Source organism: Acinonyx jubatus, chromosome C1 (genome assembly GCF_027475565.1).
Source record: "Acinonyx jubatus isolate Ajub_Pintada_27869175 chromosome C1, VMU_Ajub_asm_v1.0, whole genome shotgun sequence".
In the NCBI taxonomy this organism is placed as follows: Eukaryota; Metazoa; Chordata; class Mammalia; order Carnivora; family Felidae; genus Acinonyx; species Acinonyx jubatus.
Window position 1 is genome coordinate 75,024,844 of NC_069381.1, and position 20,309 is coordinate 75,045,152.

At 40.8% G+C, this 20,309-nt stretch overlaps 1 pseudogene; it reads right to left on the reverse strand.

The window, feature by feature from the left end:
- Positions 1–9,792: 9,792 nt before the first annotated feature.
- Positions 9,793–17,816, reverse strand: LOC106968097 (40S ribosomal protein S2-like; annotated as a pseudogene).
- Positions 17,817–20,309: the final 2,493 nt, after the last annotated feature.

The window sequence follows — 20,309 nt, forward strand, 5'->3', positions numbered from 1 at the left end:
TTTCTTTCTTTCAAGATTTTATGTTTAAGTAATCTTTACTTTTAAGTAATCTCCCCAACATGGGCTCAAATTTACAACCCCAAGATCAAGAGTCACATGATCTAGTCAGGTGCCCTAAGGGAAGAAATTTTTTTTTTAATGTTTATTTATTTTTGAGAGACAGAGAGAGAGAGAGAGAGAGAGAGAGAGAGAGTGGGGGAGGGGCTGAGAGAGACAGAGACACAGAATCTGAAGCAGATTCCAGGCTCTGAGCTGCCAGCACAGAGACGGATGTGGGGCTCAAACCCAGGAACGCCCAGGAACCCCGTGAGATCAGATCCTGAGCCAAGTCAGAGGCTTAACTGACTGAGCCACCCAGGCACCCCAGGAAAGAACTTTTTTAAAGGGACAGATTCACCTGAACTAGAAGTGCAATAGCCACCTTGTGATCAGAGCAGGAAAGACACTTGCTAAGGATGTTGAATTGTAAAGAAAGGCCCTATTTATGCCCTGACTTCACTGTTTGAGAGGCTACTGAATCTTCCCTTCTTTAGTGTTTTAGGTGGTTTCCCCCCTGTTGTTCTTATTTGCTGCATAAACACATCCCTAACTGATTTACCCACTGCCCTTTCTCCCTGGTAACAAAAAATAGGGGCTTGGACGTTTCTACCTTAGCTTTGAAGGCTTGTAGATATTTTCTACATTCTGCTTCATGTCAGGATATACCTGGTTGGGAAGTTCTAGGTACTGCCAGAAATTCAGGCTGATCACATGGTGTTTAGACACCTGGATTCTGGATGGCAGAGCCAGCTGCCTTCTGAAATTCACTGATTTTAAACACCTGGGCACTTGTATTCAAGTGCTTCGTGTTAAAACAGGTAAGAAGTATTTAGGCAGTGGCTCCTCTCCAAAGTCTGAACACAATAAAAATGATGCACATTAACTTTGCAAAAAGTTATAGCTGAAGGAAAAATAGAAAAGGAATAATTGAAGAGAGAGGAAAAAAAAGGCAAGAGTATAAAGAATAGTGTTGGGTAGTAGATCAGATTATCTTCCCTTTTGTGAGATCTAGATGAGTGGAAATATATTCTCCCAAAGAAAGTCTTTCCTTGGGGTAGAAAATTCCTCCGGACACCTCCCTTCCTCCAAATGCTACATCTTTTAGTTATAGGGAAGAATTTACAGAACAGATTTTCTAAAGCAATCACACTGCTCTGCAGTATAATTTCAAAAGCATTTTTCTTAATGAAAAAACCCCCTGCCCTTTTGTTTATAAGAATCTTTCCCCTTGGCACACAGCTCAGAGTTGTAAATCAAAACTACATGTTTACCTTATCGTAGTTGACTTTCTCTGATTCAGAAGTTTTGATCTTTGTGAAGTTGGTCTTCAAAGAACCAGACTAGCCACCTGGACTCAGGGGTGTATTCTGTGTGTTGTTGGTCTCACCAGTTGAACTGGGGAGACTGCAATGAACTGTGTTTATTGACCTGACTAGCTGGTTGCCTTGTGGGCAGAGGGAAAGGAGAGTAGCAGAAAATCTGGAAATAAGACCATCCACCTCTCCTACAGAGGTTTGAGAGACCCATTTGCCCCACTTTTCCTTTCAGGTACCTGACAGGGGCTAGTGCTTTGGGCTAAGTCAGCAAAGAACGCTGCAAGGTGGAAAGTGGAAAGTCTCCGTTGGTTTCAAGGAGCAGAGAAACATTGAGCTCGCCTAGGAAAGAAGATTTATCACAGTAATAAAACTGGAACCAGAAAGCTGATCAGGGGTCAAGGCAGCATGAGGGACTGGCTTCCCCCTTTGTCTCTCCCATGGTATGTGCCTTCTCCCTCTTGTGATCTCTCTGCCTTTCTTCTAAGATATGTATGCCCTATTTTCCTCTACTTATTAATGGGCCAATTCTTCAATCTAAATGCCAAAAAGAGCTAGTCCAAATGACTGGGCTTAATCACATTGTTCCTTTGGGGTAGAGCTCTTTGCCCCAGGCATCCTCATGAGCCATTAGCCAGCTGATGGACAGGCTGCCTCAGGCCAGGTGTTCACCTCTAGTCCACTCGGTGATCACTGATGCACAGACATCAGCCTGATCTGACTTTCCTGATCCAGGGGGCTGCGGACGGGGCAGTTTACGCTAGAAGCAGGTGTCAGATAACACAGTTTCTGGGACTTACATTTTGACCAAGACCCAGTGCCGTCATATGCCTGCTTTGCTCGACCAGATTGACACTCAGATTTCCTTTTCTGTAAATAGGGGGTAATAATTTAACCTATTTCACAGGATTGTGGTGAAACTTAAACAGGATAGTGTATATAGGTGAAAGGGCTTTGTAAATTGTTAAATATTATACTCATGGCATTGTTACCAGAAAGAGATAACTTGAAGACATTGTGAGCCATTTTGGCTTCTCAGAAAGGTTAATGGTTCTTGTAGAAAGAGAACAGTTGACAGGAAATAAGGAGTGGGGAGTGCTGGGGGCAGGTGGGCAGAAATCCTCTGCCACTGTGAGTTAAGGGGTGTCCAGTGTTAGCTAGCCACAGTCCTGGTCCTCAGGGTCTCACAAGGCTCTGGGTGCTTGGTATACGTGTGCTTGTGAGCAGGTGTGTGTGTGTGTGTGTGTGTGTGTGTGTGTGTGTGTGTATCTGTAAAACGAGTGGCAGAGAACAGAGAACCTTCTTCTATATCTTCAGAGCCTCTCTTCCCCTTTACTGAAGTTCCCCCTCTCTTTTAAAAAATATTTTAATTTAATTTAATTTTGAGACAGAGAGCATGAGCAGGGGAGGGGTAGAGAGGGAGGGGGACAGAGGATCCGAAGCAGGCTCCATGCTGACAGCAGCGAGCTGATGTGTGGCTCAAACTCACTAACCAAGAGATGGCAACCTGAGCCGAAGTCGGACACTCAACCGACTGAGCCACCCAGGTGCCCCAAGATATTTTATTTTTAAGTAATCTCTACACCCAATGTGGGGCTCAAGCTCCCAATTCCAAAATCAAGAGTCACACGCTCCACCAACTGAGCTAGCCAGGCCCCCCTCGAATGCTTCCCTTTTTGCCATTAACCTCTCCAAATTTCTTTAAAGACGAGCAGAAAAGCAAACAGGAAATTAAAATTTCAGAGTTGAAAAGAGAGAGGTGACAGTGAATAGGCAGAAGTCACATGATACCGAGTGTGAGTTCCCCAGAAGGGCTGGGAGGTTCAGCCCACAGAACTAAACTGTGGGGGAATTCTGGCTCATAAGTAAACATCCTGTAGATGCCGTAAGTATCAGGCCCGTTGTATGAAAAGTGGCCCTGACCTTGGGCAGAGCATCATCTGGGCACCCCTGGAACTCCTTGACTCACTGCTGAGGTAGCTGAATGAGGGTGTGGTACTGATAAGTGCAGTGGCCTTGTGGCTGAACTCACTGGGACCCTCCTTAAAGCACAAGAGAAAAGGTAGGGAGAACAGCCTTCTGAGGTCCTTCTCAGCAGGTCTCCTGGATGGGAACCCTGGGCCCTGCTTGAGGAGGCTCAGGTTGCTCACATTCGAATTGTCATGCAAAAATATACTGAAGCGTATAGGCAACATTCAAAATGTATTCATAGAAACAAAGCTCTCCAAACACACTGCAAGCTCTAATGTCTTGGTCCAGCAGACTACCTACTGAATTCTGCTGACTGAGATGGGCCTGCGCAGGGCCTCATGGGCCAGGAAGATTAACTAGGGGACCAGGAAAAGTAGAAGCAAAGTTTTGATATGTTCCTTTGAGAAGCATACAGGAAGGGCAAACAAGGGGAGATAGGGAAGTGAAGAAAGAGATGAATCATTCTCGTCTATATTTGGCTAATTCCCTCATTGGCATTGGCAGATCTGACTGCTGAATCGAAGTCCTGGGGTCCTTGTTTTCTTCTCCCAGGCTTTTCGTTCTCTGTTAATTAGGACATTGGAGAAATTGTCATGATAATTATAGTGTCTAGACTTGGGGAACTATGGGAAGCAGTAAGTGAATATTTAATTGCAGAGTTGAGAAGACACATGTAGACGACAGTATTTTGAAAGTCTCTTCTGAGAACAATGCTACTCTGATCTGTATTTCTTGGGATTGCCCTGACATTGCCGGTTACATAAGGGGACTCTTGGGGGCGCCTGGGTGGCTCAGTGGGTTAAATGTCCAACTTCAGCTCAGGTCATGATCTTGCGGTTCATGAGTTCGAGCCTTGCGTTGACTTCTGTGCTGACAGCTCAGAGCCTGGAGCCTGCTTCAGATTCTGTGTCTCCCTCTTTCTCTGCCCCTCCCCTGCTTGAGCTCTGTCTCTCCCTCTCTCTCAAAAATAAATAAAGATTAAAAAGAATTTTTTTTTTAAAAGGGGACTCTTGAATGTTCTGTCTGAGCATTTAGGGGTATCAAAATTTTCATTTTCTCAGGAAGATTCCAAGGATCTGCAGAAAAAGCTGTGCTGTAGTACTCTGACCTTTATCAGTTTTACCCTCAGAGAGTGTCATCATAAGGTGTGGTATAGGCAGGTGCTCTCAGTTTGTTGCCCAGACTAGAAGACATTGACTGATTGTCTTGGAGAGATAGGTCAAGTGATTAGGATGGAAAACCCCCACCTTGCCAGGTTTGATCTCATATTTTCCCTTCCACGAATTCAATGACTCTTCAGCCTATTGGTGGAAGAATGGAGCAGAATGTTTTCCTTCGCAACATACAGTAAATCCATCCTTATTGGTATCTAGTTAATTAGAAATCTCTGTTATTCAACATTTCCCCACTTGGAGAGGACAAAAAGATTGGTGTTCATAATGATACCTGGAAGGTTCCTGGAAGGTTCCAACTGCCTTTCGTTTTTCCCGTTTGGAAATATCACTACTGTTTCTGCCGATTATACATGTAAAATTGGCTTCCTGTAAAGATTCAATGATGAAAAATGGGAAAGTGAAAAATCCTTTTGCAAATGTCTCATCCCATGATTAGCCCTCAAGGTAAATAAAGTCTGTAAAACTAGTATAGATCCTTTGGAAGTTTTCATGTATATAAATATACACATGTACATAGAATATATTTTTGCAAATGAGTATTTAGCATACTATAAATAGTGTTGTGTATCCTAGCTTTCCACTATAGGTCATAAACATCTATATAAAACATATAGAACTACTTCAGTCTTTTTAATGGTTGCACCGTATTTAGTAATATAGACTCATCATAACTGATTACTGTGTATCTATTAGTGAATACTTAGATTGGTTCCTTTTCTTTGCTATTGAAACTACTTCTGCAATGACATTTTAGCAGTTCTCTGACTATTTTTTAAAGCTAGACTGTATTATTAAAAAAGATTAACTGTATTATTCCTTTTAAAAAATTAACTTAATTGAAATATTGTTTAAACAAATAAACTGAACCCATTAAAAGTGTATATAGTTCCATGAGTTCTGACAAAAGTACACACCCATGTAACCGATACCACACTTAAGGTCTACAGTTCCCTCACCTCGACAATTTCCTCGTGCTCCTTAACAGTCACCCCCTCCTGGCCCCAAGTAACTGTTGTTTTCTTTTCTATCACTATAGATTAGTTTACATTTTCTATAATTTCACATAACTGGAATTATATAGTATGTGCTTTTTTGAGTCTGGCTTCTTCTACTTGACATAATGTTTTTGAAATTCATCCACATAATCGACTGTGTCAGTAGGTCCTTTCTTTGTATTGCCAAGTACTATTCCATTGTATGGGTATGCCACACTGTATCCATTCAATTGCTGACGAAAACGTGGACTGTTTCCAATTTGCAGCTATTATGAATAAAGTTGCTATGAAAATCTGTGCAGAAGTCATTATGTAGACATATGTTTTTGTTTCTATTGAGTATGAACTTTATAAGAAACTGCCAAACTGTTTTCCAAAGGAGTTGTTTACATTTCTACCGGCAGTGTGGCAAGGTTCCAGCTACTCTGTATTTTTTCAATATTTGACTTAGTCTTTCTAATTAGAGCCATTGTATTCGATGCACAATAGCACATCATCTTCATCACTTTAATTTGTATTTTCCTGGTGACAAATAGTGTTGAGCATCTTTTCATAAGCTTTTGGCCATTTGTATATCTTTATGAGGCACCTGTTGAAATATGTTGCCCATTTGCAAAAATTAGGTTATTTTCTTATTGCTTATTACTTCTTATTTATTCTAGATACAACTCCTTTGTCAGATGTGGGCATTGCAAGTATTTTTTTCCCAATCAGTGGCTTGCCTTTTTCTTTTCTAATGGTGTTTTCCAAAGAGCAAAATATTTAAATTTTAATAAAGTCCATGATTTATTCTTTTGCAACATCAAAGAGAGATTGAGAGAGAGAGAGAGAGAGATTAAATAGTGGTTAGAGTAGTTTTTGCTCTGAGTGCATACAATATTTCAATTCCTTGGAAATTGTCAACTGTGTGTTAATTAGAATATTGGATTAATCAAAACACCCCTTTTTCTTATTGCCTTGGATAACAGAATTTGCTATCTATATGTACCCTCATTCAGTGACTCTGAAATTTATATGTCATCTTAAGCTTCTTTTCCCTTTTAAAGTAACTTAATTGGGCAATGTAGAGAAAAAGGAATACATCAGATCTCTGCTGATCATTTATACCAGAATACTTTTTCCCTAAATGAGTAATCTGTAAAAGTCTGCCAAGAGTAATAATAAAAGCAAATATCGAGTGCTTACTATGTGTCAGGCACTGTGCTAAATGGATTCTTTCACTTAATCCTTACAATAATGACTCTACGAATTGGTTGCCATTGTTATTTCTGCTTTATAGATAAAGAAACTTTTCAAGTTCACTGAACTGAAAGCAGAGCTAGGATCAAACCCCAGCTATAAAAGTGCCTATATGCTTCAACTGCCAGCCACACTTTACTCATTCTGTGAGTTTTCTTTGGTGCATTAAAAGATATGTATTATATGTCAATCATACACTTAGCAATGTAACTAAATTGTTGCACCCTAAGATTATTTACCATCCAATCTGTACTCTGATTTCCCAACATACCTCCCCATATTTCTCAACACCAATATTTAACCCATATTAAATAGCATGTTTTATACCATTAATAGACCTATAATAACCAGCTATTATATCTCAACCAGATATTTTTGTTTTCAAATAGCTTTTATATGGCTGTCTTATCATCCTTAAATAGGCATTTGTTGGGTTTGAGGGTGGATCTTTTTGAGATTTTTGAATATTTAATTTCAGCCTCACAATACATTTTTTCAATGTAGACACTTCATTTTTAAAACGCACACTTGCAGGGGTGCCTGGGTGGCTCAGATCGTTGAGCGTCCAACTTCTTTCAGCTCAGGTCATGATCTCGCGGTTCGTGGGTTCAAGCCCCGTGTTGGGCTCTGTGCTGACAGCTCAGAGCCTGGAGCCTGCTTCAGATTCTGTGTCTCCCTGTCTCTCTGCCCCTCCCCTACTCACGCTCTGTCTCTCTTTCTCTCAAAAGTAGATAAACATTAACAAAATTGAACCCACACTTGCCAATATTCTTAAGTAAAAAATTAGAAAATTCTAGTATCGAACCTTCTCACTCTCTGGCAAGGTACAGCTCAAAAGACATGAATCTGGAAGGCTAGAGAGAAGTTGCTAAGGGAGACGAAGGTTGTCCCTCATAAATAAGAAAAGTTGCTGAGTCACAACTATCCTTCTTCATTTCCAGAAAAATTAATGAGAATTAGTGGAGGCATGCAGAGGTGAGATCTCCGTGCATCACAGAGCTGACATCTAGGAAGGGGTGCTACGTTTTCAACATGGTATCGCACATTGGCACATTAGCACCATGATTTTTGGTGATTGAATGTGGCTTTGTTATTAGATTCTGTAGTTATATCCTCCATAGGTATTCTAATGGTTGTCCTGGGGGGAAATGTCTGAGTAGGGTTACAGAAGACAATTGTAGGACATGTGGTAGGACCTCTTCCTTGTTACTCTGAGCTTTAGAAATTAAGTGTACTGTGAACATTTTTTTTTTCCTCTTCTTCAGTTTCCTGAAGCAAAAAACAATAAAGAAATTAAACGGTATGGGGGAAAAATGCCTTTGTCTTGCTTGTATTAATTACTGAACTCAACGTCATAAAATTATGACCTTTCTTCCTTTAATGATTTGTGTCAGTGGGAATATTTAGGTAGTAAAACAACTTTTGGGAGAATGGTGTCCTATGTACATAGGACATTGCTACCTTCTGTAAGAGCATCATCAATTTCTAGGTCCAGAACACTTATTTTGTCAAACAGGTAGAGCCAAACCATGCCATCTGCGTTCTACCTCTCCCAGGCAGGTTTGGAGTAAGAGAATGAGAGAAGGAAGAAGGGTGAATCCCCAGAGTTACTAATTTTGTCCACCGATCCCAGCCAGGGCAAGTAGATCCCTGGAAAAAAAAATGAGACAGACCCCTTCTCAGCTATAGCCCTCTTATCCTCCTACTCCATCCTGCCCTTCTCTCCAGACCTCTTTTTAGAGTTCCTGAAAGGATGTGGTTGGAGGGGAGGAAATTGTAGAGAAGCAAGTGGAAAACAGCTCTTCAAGACTCAGCATGAGGTGTGTGTCAGAAAGCTCCTTGGGTTAACCTTACTCATTTTCTAGTCTTATTGGTTCCAACTGTTAGTTAAGTGACCTTGGAGAAGTACCCCCTTGACCTCATCTGAGAAGTCAAACATTTGGATTAGAGCTAGATGATCTTCGAATGCCTTTTAAGACTTGACCGCTAGGACTCTCTTCTGTAATTCTTTGGTACTGTTTACACTTGCTTCATCCAAGACAAGGCAAAACAGCATGTGCTTTTTGTAGAAGTCTGTGTAAAAAGATCCAGGCACCTGCCTTTAGAAAAAAAAAAAAGTTTATTTTTGAGGGAGAGAGAGCTCACAGGGGAGGGGCAGAGAGAGAGGGAGACAGAGAATCCACGCTGACAGCAGAGAGCCCAATGCGGGGCTTGAACCCACAAACTGTGAGATCATGACCTGAGCTGGAGGTGGACATTCAGCTGTCTGTACCTCCCAGGTGTGCCCAGTCACCTTCTTTTTTAAAACGTCTCATTTTCTGGGACACTTGGGTAGCTCAGTTGGTTAAATGATGGACTTCGGCTCAGATCACAATCATGCGGTTTGCATATTCGAGCCCCATATTGGGCTCTGTGCTGTCTGCATGGACACTGCTTCAGATCCTCTGTCCCCCTCTCTCTCTCTGCCCCTTCCCTCCTTGTACTCTCTCTCTCTCTCTCTCTCAAAAATAAATAAACATTAAAAAAATAAAAAAATAAACAACTCATTTTCCTATAAACAACACATTTCCCATGTGTTTCTTTGAAAACAAGTATGAGGACTGATTGGTTAGAATGTGCTTCCAGAAGTATCTGGTAATAGGAAGTCCACTGATTGATCAAATGCACTACTTGTTTCTCCTTAAGGACTACATATTGGTCAGAGTACTACTCCATATACTTTTTCTTTCTTTCTTTCTTTCTTTCTTTCTTTCTTTCTTTCTTTCTTTCTTTCTTTCTTTTCTTCTTTCTTTTTCTTTCTCTTCCTTCCTTCCTCTCTTTCTCTTTTTCTTTCTTTCTTTCTTTCTTTCTTTCTTTCTTTCTTTCTTTCTCTTCCTTCCTTCCTTCCTTCCTCTCTTTCTCTTTCTTTCTTTCTTTCTTTCTTTCTTTCTTTCTTTCTTTCTTTCTCTTTCTTTTCCTTCCTTCCTTCCTTCCTTCCTTCCTTCCTCTCTTTTCCTTTCTTTCTTTTCTTTCTTTCTTTCTTTCTTTCTTTCTTTCTTTCTTTCTTTCGCAGCCTTTAATTCACTTCATTTTTCTTGTATAAAACCATGTGGTGGCCAGAGCTGGAGCCTGGGTCCTCTCCATGAAACTCTGGTGTGGGCCTTTATAGATAGTCCGTGAATCCTGATAGGGAGACTTGGTGAACACGGTCTCTTTCTGGAGGTCAGTGGTGAGTTAGCTGTAGGTCTTGGAAATGGCATCAAAAGGGGCCTTGGCGAAGTTGCCCAGTGCAGCCAAAGTGCAGCAGTCGTCAGTACTGGCCATCATCAGTAGTTTCTTGGCTGAGACAATGCTAGTGCCTCTGGGGGCAGGGATAAGGCACATCGGCACAGAGCCACAGCGTCCGGCCAGCTTGCATGGGACACTGTGGGGCTTGCTGAGTGTTTCTCCCAGTAGCCTTGCTACATGGAAATGATGGAAAGCTTGGCCAGGATGATGACTCCATGGATGGTAGAGGCTACCTCCTTGGAGCACTTAACACCCAGACCAACATCTCTATTGTAAACTCTGTTGGCAACAAATGCCTTGAACCTGATCCCCTGGCCAGCATGGATCTGCTTTTGCACAGGCATAATCTTCAAAACCTTATCCTTGAGGGATGCCCCGAGGAAAAAGTCAATGATCTCAGTTTCCTTGATGGGCAAGGAGAGGGACAGAACTCTTCCAGGGATTTGCTCTTCATGTCCTTGTTCAGGTGACCCCATCTTGGTGACCAGATTCTACTCTCTGTCTTCGGCCTGGCCTTGACCAAGGTGACAGCTGCAGCTGCCCAAGCCTCTGTGGAAGCCACTGCAGCCAGGGCCCCAGGGCCCTCCTGGACCCTTCCACAGCACGGGCAACATCTGCCATTGGGTGTTTTCTCAGAGAAGAAACTACTTTCCTTTCTTTGAGCCAGATCTTAGCTGGCTCACTCTGCGTCAGGACTGAGTATGAAACCGTACTTTGCCTTATGAAAGGCAAAGTAAGCTTCTTTTTCAAGACAGGAGCATGAGCCTATGTGCACTTAACCTCCTTGCTAAGACTCCACTGGAATAAGAGTAAACAAACATGGGGAAAAAAGTGTGTGAGGGGAAAGGGTGGAAGCCAATGGAGTGGAGATTTCAAAAAATGTCTGAAAGATAAAAAGTGAAAGGGAAGGATTAATGGTTGAATTAAGGAGAAAGTGCCACAGGCTAGAATATACAAGATAAAATGACAATTAGAAATTTGAGAAAAAGCAAATTCTGAACAACAGAGTCACAGACCACACATGAAGCAAACTACGTTCGGGCATGAATATAAGCAGTGAAAAGAGTGCAGAGAAAAGGCAATCAATTTGACCTTGATACTAGAAATAGCCTCATTTGAGAGACCCAGGGGTTATAACACTGGGTTCATGGAAAATGTCATCCTAGCATATTGATATTGAATAATGTCTATATCAATAATAAAGTATATGTGGCATATTGACTTGTTTCCATTATTTTGTATTTTAATAAACTTTATTTTTAACAAGTTTTTGATTTATAGAAAAATGTAAATACAGTAGACAGATCAACTATTATTAACATCTTATGCAAGTATTAGCCATTTGCTATAATGAATGAATGAATATTGATACATTGTCATTAACTAAAGTTCATACTTTATCAGATTTCTTTAGTTTTTCCCTAATGTCTTCTATTTCCATTACATTTAGTCATCCTGTCTCGTTTGGCTCCTCTTGGCTGTAATAGTTTCTCATACTTTCCTTGTTTTTGAAGACCTTGATAGGTTTGAGGAGCACAGGTCTAGAATGTCCATCATTTGAGATTCGTCTAATGTTTTTCTTATGATTAGATTGGGGTTATGGGTTTTTCAGGGAAGACCACAAAGGTCAAGTGCCATTTTGTCACATCAAACCAAGGGCACATGCTATCAACATGACATATCGAATTAACACTCTTGTTGAACTTGATAACCTGGCTGAGGTTGTGTTGGCCAGGTTTTCTCTAATGTAAAGTTACCTGCTCTCTCACTCACACTGTACTCTTTGGAAAAAAGTATACAGTCTTTTTAACTTCTAAAGTCAACCTATAGGCAAAGTAGAAAAGACTTTTTTATGGTTGCAGCGAAGAATGTAAACAGTAAGAATTCTGTTGGTGGTACATGGCTGCTGATGAAAATGAAAGGGAGAGGAGAAGTAGAGCAATGGGAAGGGGCCAATGCCTTCATTTTATAGAGGAAGAAATGCACAGATACTCTATTAAAAAGAAATAGCAATTTGAGTCTTTATTTAGAAACATAAGTGATTAGTTCTAATAGAGGAAATAAAAAACCGTCATTGCCATTAAATATTAGGAAGAGAAGGGTACTATGAGATACATGCTCATTTTCATACTGTGCAATCAATTGATATTGACTGACGTTGGTAATCTAAGAAGAGAGATACAGAGTGCAGTGAAAGGAAACACCAAATGATCTCACCTCAGATTGTAGCAGGATTCTTACACAGTCATGACACTGAGGCTTTTTAATTTCCAGGAAGCAACTTTATTCCTGCCGGTACTGCTCAGTTGGGTTTGTACTTGAAGAATTGAGCACTGAACGTCACATGGCATAGTTTTTTAAATCTATTTTCTATTTCTTTGTCTCCCATATATAGTAACACACACAAACATGTAGTTTGATTAAGCAGTCTCAGTTTACAAGGTCATGAGGGATGGTATCATGTAGGTGCATAGCCAGGTTACCTTGAAGTTTTCTCTCCCTTTTTTTTCTCTCTCCTTAGGAAGGGGAACCTACCACAAGATGAAACCAGAGTTTTCATCTCTAGAGGGGAACAGAGTTAAACAAGGAGAAGAGGAAATACTGTTGCTTTTCACCGGAAGTCCTTTTATAGTATTTCATTTATTACCATTTGCACAAATCTTTTGCTTTACAAACAAAGATGATGTGAAGGGTGGTGCCAGGACTCATATTAGACCACTTAATATGACTCCTTTTGTGTAGAACCTACCTTCAGTGATCCAATCCAACCAGCCATTCACACAAACCACACTACCATGCAACGTTTTGTTGAGGCAGAAACTTACTTCTGAGAAAGTAAAGGGGTAATCTTGGGTCTTTGATTGGTGGGAAAGACACTTAAGAAAAAACTCCTTTTGTTTCCCTTGAAATAAGGATTAGGGAGATTTTATTTTTATTTATTTATTTATTTATTTATTTATTTAGGATTAGGAAGATTTTAGTTGCAAAGGGGAAATTGGCTGAAAGATGCATCAACTCTCTGGTTCAAAAGTATTGGCAGTCAGTGGAAATCCTCTGTGTGTTTCCTGTGTTTAGCATTTATACAGCATGTTTCAGTTTAAAAGCCCTTTACTGTCATTAGTTAATTACCTCCCAAGGGCTGCAAGGTAGTTACGGGGAATACTGGAACCAAGCCAGCTTTTAGAGCTGTAAGATGTACAAGTGTCTATACTAGCCCCAATTCAGAGTGTAGTTGTTACACCATTTCCCACACATGGATCGATTGGTTAATGTGTGGTTATTCAATCTCTAAAGTTCCTTTTTTAGACTTGACATTTTCTCAATAAGTACAAGTTACTGAAACAGAAGAGAACTTATTCCAATACCTTGTCTTGCAAGTGTCTCGAAAATCAGCACTGGTAACAGTTTTAGGTTTATCATTAAATAAGAATCTCCAAAGTGAAGCCTAATACTGGCATTTATTAAAAGTGCCTGAATGATTCTAGAGCCAGACTTGAGAACCACTGACTTAAATGACCAATAGAGAGAGGCTCCTTCCTCTGTTCCCAACAATATCTACAAAGAGAATGAAATACAACATTTGGCTAAGGAGAACTAATTGTTAATACATGTTACATTTTGTTTTGTATCAAATATATATATATATATTACATATCAAATAATATATATTACATATATATATTGTGTATATATATATATTACATATCAAATAATATATATTACATATATATATATTGTGTATATATATATATACACATATTATATATGTATTACATTATAAAAGTGCAAAAGAAATTTGGAGAATATAGAAGACTAAGTATGGATGCCTGTGAGTACATAAAAAGTCATCACGAAAAAGAATCACAGTTCATGTTTTACAATTTTTCTTTCCATCTTATATTTATGCTTTGTCTTTTAAAAAAATTATTGGTATTGCTATTATCAGATTTTACATACAATTTTGTATCTTGTTTTTCAAATTTACCACTACAGTGTTTTCCATTGTTCCGTGCTTTAAAAGATCATCTCTAAAAACAAAATCTACTGAAATGAGGCAAACAGGGAAATTTATATCCACAATTGAACCAAAATAGAAATTCAGGTACTTTTAGAGCACAGGCCCATAGGAATATTTTCTGCTCCGTGTCCTTTCACAACACCTTAGACCAGCAGGAACTAGATAGACACGTGCTCCATTTCTGTAGCCAAACCTTGACTATATTTGGTGTGTGGTGCCCTCTACTGGGTCTCCTAGGACTGTGCCCTTTTTCTGTTTGTAAACTCTATGTGTTGGGTTGACTCTCAAGATGGGGTTAGATTGTATGTGTGCATGTTTGAATTTTGTATGTTTGTATTTTTATTTACATTTGTTTCCCTAACGTAGAATTGAAGCTATTTAGATACAGAAGCTGACTATGGGTCTGTTTCCTTCTTATTCATTCAACAGACACTTTAGAGTCTACCATGTGCCAGGCATGGTTCTAGCAGGCTGGAGACACAAAGATGAGATCTCCACCTTCAAGTGGCTCATTGTCTAGTGGCAGAGACCCTACTATCCAAGGCCTGGATAGTCCCACAGGAGAACTTGACTCCTTGTGGATCCTTGTCCTCCCCTCTCTAGGAAAACCATCCTCTTCAATGAAGCGTGCAGCTTTGGGAGAGACACATGTGGCAGAGCCAGGAAGAAAGGGGACACCTTTCCAGCAGGGCAGATCTACCAAATCAATTCTGGCAATCAGTGGGGTTGACAGATGTCGCAGACAGCTTGCTCTCAATTTACTTAGAAGATTAAAATTTATGATGGACTAAACACATTAAGAAGATGAAATGAGAGGCGATAATTCAGAGGTTTAACCGAGACCCTAATAGGGAATAAACCTCATTTTCTAGAAATGTATACTTTATATAGGTTATACCTAAGGAAAGCACTTCTGCGTTTGGAATTTCACCTTGCTTTTTGGGGAAGGGAATGCACATGAAACTAATTGAGTTTTTCTAATCTGAGGAAGGCCTAAAAGCACAGGATGAGGTGGGGAATCTCCAAAGCATTCATGATCACTTCTTTTCCTACATAACTCTCTTTGACTGCATTAGTACAATTATGCAAGATTGGGAGATTGGCAAAATCTCTCTCCTTTTTTTTTAATGTTTATTTTTGACAGAGAGAGAGAGACAGACAGAGCATGAGTGGGGGAGGGGCAGAGAGACAGGGAGACACAGAATTCAAAGCAGGCTCGAGGCTTTGAGCTGTCAGCACAGAGCCTGACGCGGGGCTTGAGCTCACAGACCTCGAGATCATGACCTGAGCCGAAGTTGTATGCTCAACCGACCGAGCTACCCAGGCGCCCCTCTCCTTTTTTTTTTTTTTTTTTTTTTTAACCTGAGAACTTTGGTGATGATATTGAGTCTCCAAGGTTGGCTCCAAACAGCAATAGACCATGATTATATAATATTTGTCATGTATATGGAACCAGTAATTTCTCATTGTGCAGTCTTGGACAAGTAACCTAACTTTCTCTTTAATTTACCTCATGCGGAAAGGATATAACCTATCTTATTGTGAGGATACAAGTAAGGCATATAAAGAGTCCATCAAAATCCTTGGCAGGCAAGAGCTGCTCGGTAGAGCACAGTAGGCACTTCAGAATGATAGAGATGCACATATGGGCTCTGGAGCCAGGCTGCTTGGGTTTGAATCTTGGCTCTATTCTTTTTTTTTTTAACAGTGTGTCCTTGGGCAAGTAACTTTACCTTTATGGGTCTCAGTTTCCTTAGCAGTAAAGTAGGGGCAATAGTACTACCTACATCATAGGATTTTTTTTTTAATTTAAAAAATGTTTATTTATTTTCGAGAGAAAGAGAGAGAGAGGGAGAGAGAGAGAACATGTGCGTGCACATGCGTGGGAGAGAGAGAACATGTGTGTGCAAGTGGGGAGGAGCAGAGAGAGAGGGAGACACAGAATCTGAAGCAGGCTCCAGGCTCCAAGGTGTCAGCGTAGAGTCTGATGTAGGGCTTAAATCCATGAGCCTCAAGATCATGACCTGAACCAAAGTTGGATGCTCAACCAACTGAGCCACCCAGGTGCCCCTACATCATAGGACTCTTAAGCAGATAAAAGGAGTTAATACATGTAAAGTTCTTTGGCACATTTATTAATATATAGGGCTTAATAAAAGCTAATTATTATTTTAATTGCTATTTCTTTTAGCTTTTAGAGACACCTGTGTCTTTTTCAAGTTGTAAATTAAAATTGGAGAGAGACATCTTCTCATATGTATAAAATACATCCGTTCAGTGCTGTTAACACCAGCTGTTTTCAGCTGATTTCTATTGCTGTGGTTCTATAACCAGCTCTCCTTTGATAAGTCCTCAGAACCCTCAGTAGGAATTACTTTGCTTATGTTAAGTTTGGCTGCTCTGCCTTAAGACAGTCATTTTTAGTACTTGACCTCCCTCTCTAAGTATTTATGAGTTCCCTAAAGAACATGGAGAAGAAGAATTATTTGGAGCCAATTGGGAAGGCATTGTGAAATCAGAACTCCCCTTCGTAACCCTACTGTCACTTATTCTCCAAAATAATTGTCGGATGCTGTGGTTTTGTGCAGAGGAAGCTCTGGGCACTCACTTTCAGTCAGATGCAGTCTTTTCTTCAGTGGTGATTTTGCTTTTCCTCCTTAACATACAGCGTCACTGTGCTACCTATAGGCCATATAAAAGGGGTACAGAGAAGGGTCTCCATTCCCAAAGAGTATGAACAAAGAGCTAGACAAGGAATACAACTAAATAATTTACTACAACAAGAATCCAACTGTGCTAACCACTATTAAGGTGACACAGAGGGAAGGGGATTCTGACTAAGAGCTTAGGGAGAGGTTTAAAAAGAGGCGACATGAATATTGAACCTTGAAGAATGGCAGAGGAGGAAAGGAAACACAATAGAAGCAGAGAGAACAGGGTGAGCAAAAGCTTGTGAAAATACACAGCTTGTTTGGGGAACAGCAGATGGTCCTGTGTTGTTGGAGCAGAAGGTATGTATGTGGAGGGTCAGGAGATGAGGAACAGAGGTCCCTGGGTCCTCAGGGAGCCCATGCACCTCGCTCTTCTCAGGTTCTGGGGAGGGCAATGGTAGGGCTTCTTTGACGGCTCCCTCAGGATCAGGTCTTAGATGTAGCTCCCCATTTCCTCCTTCTCCCTGCAGACTTCTCTTGGCATCAGCACATCATCCTTTTAACCTCTGCACTTAATAAAACATATTCTCTTCTGTTTTCCAACAGGCTTAGCTGTTCTGGCATTTACTAACCTGTCACCTACTGCAAAATAAATGGAGAATGAAATAGTCTAAGACTTTGTACAAAACCTTGGCCCCTCAGGGTAAAAATCTAAGCCTAAACAAGTGGGAACAGGCCCGGTTGCCTGGCCAGTTTCTGGGGGACTGGAAAGAGATGACAGTGAAGGAAGAAAACCATGTTTGGCACATAGTTGGTGCTCAATCAATATTTGTTTGGTAAAGGAATTAAGGGATGGCTTGAGGGACTCTCAGGTATTGCAAGGCCTCTCAGGTATTGTGGGGTATCTAGGTATGGCCACCTGCTTCTGCCTTGGGAAAGAGGAAGGAAAGGGAGAAGATATCTATGTATTCTGGCTCTCCAGGCATTTGTGCTGAGGCCAGTTTTCTTCTTGAGTTAGGAGTTCCATGATTGGTAATTTTCTCTTTTAGGAGAGAAAGAAGGGCATGTGTGTGTGTGTGTGTGACCCAATATGTATTTCCTTACACTCATGCCTGAGTACCACAGGTTACAAACCATTCCTTTGCCATGATACCAAGAAAAATAAAAAGTTAAAAATGTCAAGAGAGAGCTCTGTCCAGCACTTAGGATCTACTTACATGGTCCTCACAGCCGCTTGTCAGACCCTAACCGCCAAAATGGTGAAGCAGATTGAGAGCAAGTATGCTTTTCAGGAAGCCTTGAACAGTGCAGGGGAAAAACTTGTAGTAGTTGACTTTTCAGCCATGTGGTGTGGGCCTTGCAAAATAATTAAGCCTTTCTTTCATTCCTTCTCTGACAAGTATTCCAACATGGCGTTCCTTGAAGCAGATGTGGATGACTGTTGGGATGTTGCTTCAGAGCGTGAAGTCAAATGCATGCCAACCTTCCAGTTTTTTATTTTATTTTATTAAAAAAAATTTTTTTAACGTTTTTTTATTTATTTTTGAGAGAGACAGAGCATGAATGGGGGAGGGGCAGAGAGAGAGGGAGACACAGAATCTGAAACAGGCTCCAGGCTCCGAGCCATCAGCCCAGAGCCTGATGCGGGGCTCGAACTCACGGACCGCAAGATCGTGACCTGGCTGAAGTCGGACGCTTAACCGACTGCGCCACCCAGGCGCCCCCCTTCCAGTTTTTAAAAAAAGGACAAAAGGTGGGTGAACTTTCTGGAGCTAGTAAGGAAAAACTTGAAGCTACCATTAATGAATTAATCTAATTATGTTTTCTGAAAACATAACCAGCCATTGGCTGTTGAAAACTTGTAAATTTTTTTATTTACCAAAAGGAAAGATCAAGTATGAAGACTGTATACCCAATTGCCATCTGATTATATAAGTGGCAATAAAATATTAAGTCTACCCTTAAAAAAAAAAAGTCAAGAGAGTTCAGTTTTACTTAGCAAATATATGTGCTCAGCACTTAGGATACAAAGAAGTCTTGATTCTAATCTCAAAGGGCTTCAAATGTGGGTAGACATAAAGCCAAACAGAGTATTTACTGCAGGGGAGATAGTGCGGTAACAGGTTAGCTCAGGGCCTTGCTACTCCAAGTATGGTTTCAGCAGCAGCAGCAGCAGCAGCAGCAGCAGCAGCAGCAGCAGCATCTTCTGGAAACCTGTGAGGAATGCAGACTCTGGCTCCAACCCAGTCTGACTGAGTGTGCATGTGAGTTTTAATGAGATTGCTAGGCAATCATATACACGGTAATATTTGAGAAGTACTGGCCTAGGGTGCCGGGATGGGATGTGGGTGTGTTTCTTAGAGGAAGTAAATCCTGAGCTATGTTTTGAGAATGGGTAGGGTTAACTGAGTGGTATCACAAGCAGAGACAAAAGCATAAGTAAAAGTTTAGTGGCATGAAGAAGCATAGGGATGATTTGGGAAGCGGCTTAAAATTGATCCACAAAAGGGAGAGAGTGTAGGAGAGAGGAGGAGGGAGAAATGTAGGAAGATGGCAGGTCAGGCAGTGGCCAGATCCGGACGCACGTGCTCTAGGTTACGTAGCTTTGCCTTGATCTAATCCATGATAGAGACGCATGATGAGATGTTTGGATTAGTGTTTAGAACACCGCAGCCCTGAGAAGCCTGAGAAATCAAGGCCAAAGGGCAGAGAAATTATTTAGGAAGATACAGCAACAGTTTGGGAGAGAGAGAATGAGAGTAGTTAGGTACTGCAGGTAGTGCGGTGGGAATGGAGAGAAGGGAACAAGTTTAAGAAACTTTAAGAGGTAATAAGCAGATGAAAGACTTCAGTATGAACTGGCGTGAGAGAGTGGGAGAGGGCTGTGCCTTGACTAGATGAATCGGGCAGGCTTCCGGCTAGGATTAGTGGATGGTTGCTCACGACACCACTAACAGAGATGAAAGAATAAAGGAGGATGAGCAGGTTTGAGGAGGGAAATTATGAGTTCAGTTTTCAACATGTTCAGCTCAGGTGACTAGGAAACATGTATAGGATGGGGGAAAAAAAGAAAACAAGGGTGGAGAATGGGTGAATCAATCAGGGTGGAGAAGGAAAGTGATGAAGAAGAAACAATGCCCTGGCCAGGTTTGGGGCTATGGTAATACACATAGTATATCTGTGAGTTTTTCCCCCAGCCCTATTTCCACAAGCTGCCTTCTTGGAACTGGTTCCAGAAACTGGTTGGACCTCAAAGAAGAGCAAATGGTTTTGATTCATGGTTTCCTATCCTGCGATCAACTCGTTGTTGACACTATTTCCTCTACTAACAGAAAAAAAAAAAAAAATTAAACCTGGAGTTCAAGCTCCTCCAGGGTCATAATGAATAGTTGTCTTTTTCCATATTGACCTGTGGGATGAATAATTTTGCCCACTTCCCCAACACTACTTCCAAAGTAGTGATAATACAACGCCAAGGTGTGTGGATATTTGTGCATGGTCATTCGTCAGGTTCTGGAGGACTTCTGCCACAAATCATCCCTGGTTTTGAACTTTTACAGCACTTTCATTTTGGACCTTAAAATTCAGAAATTGGTAATAGCTTGTTTTGGATCATTTCCACAATTATTTCCTATTTTGCA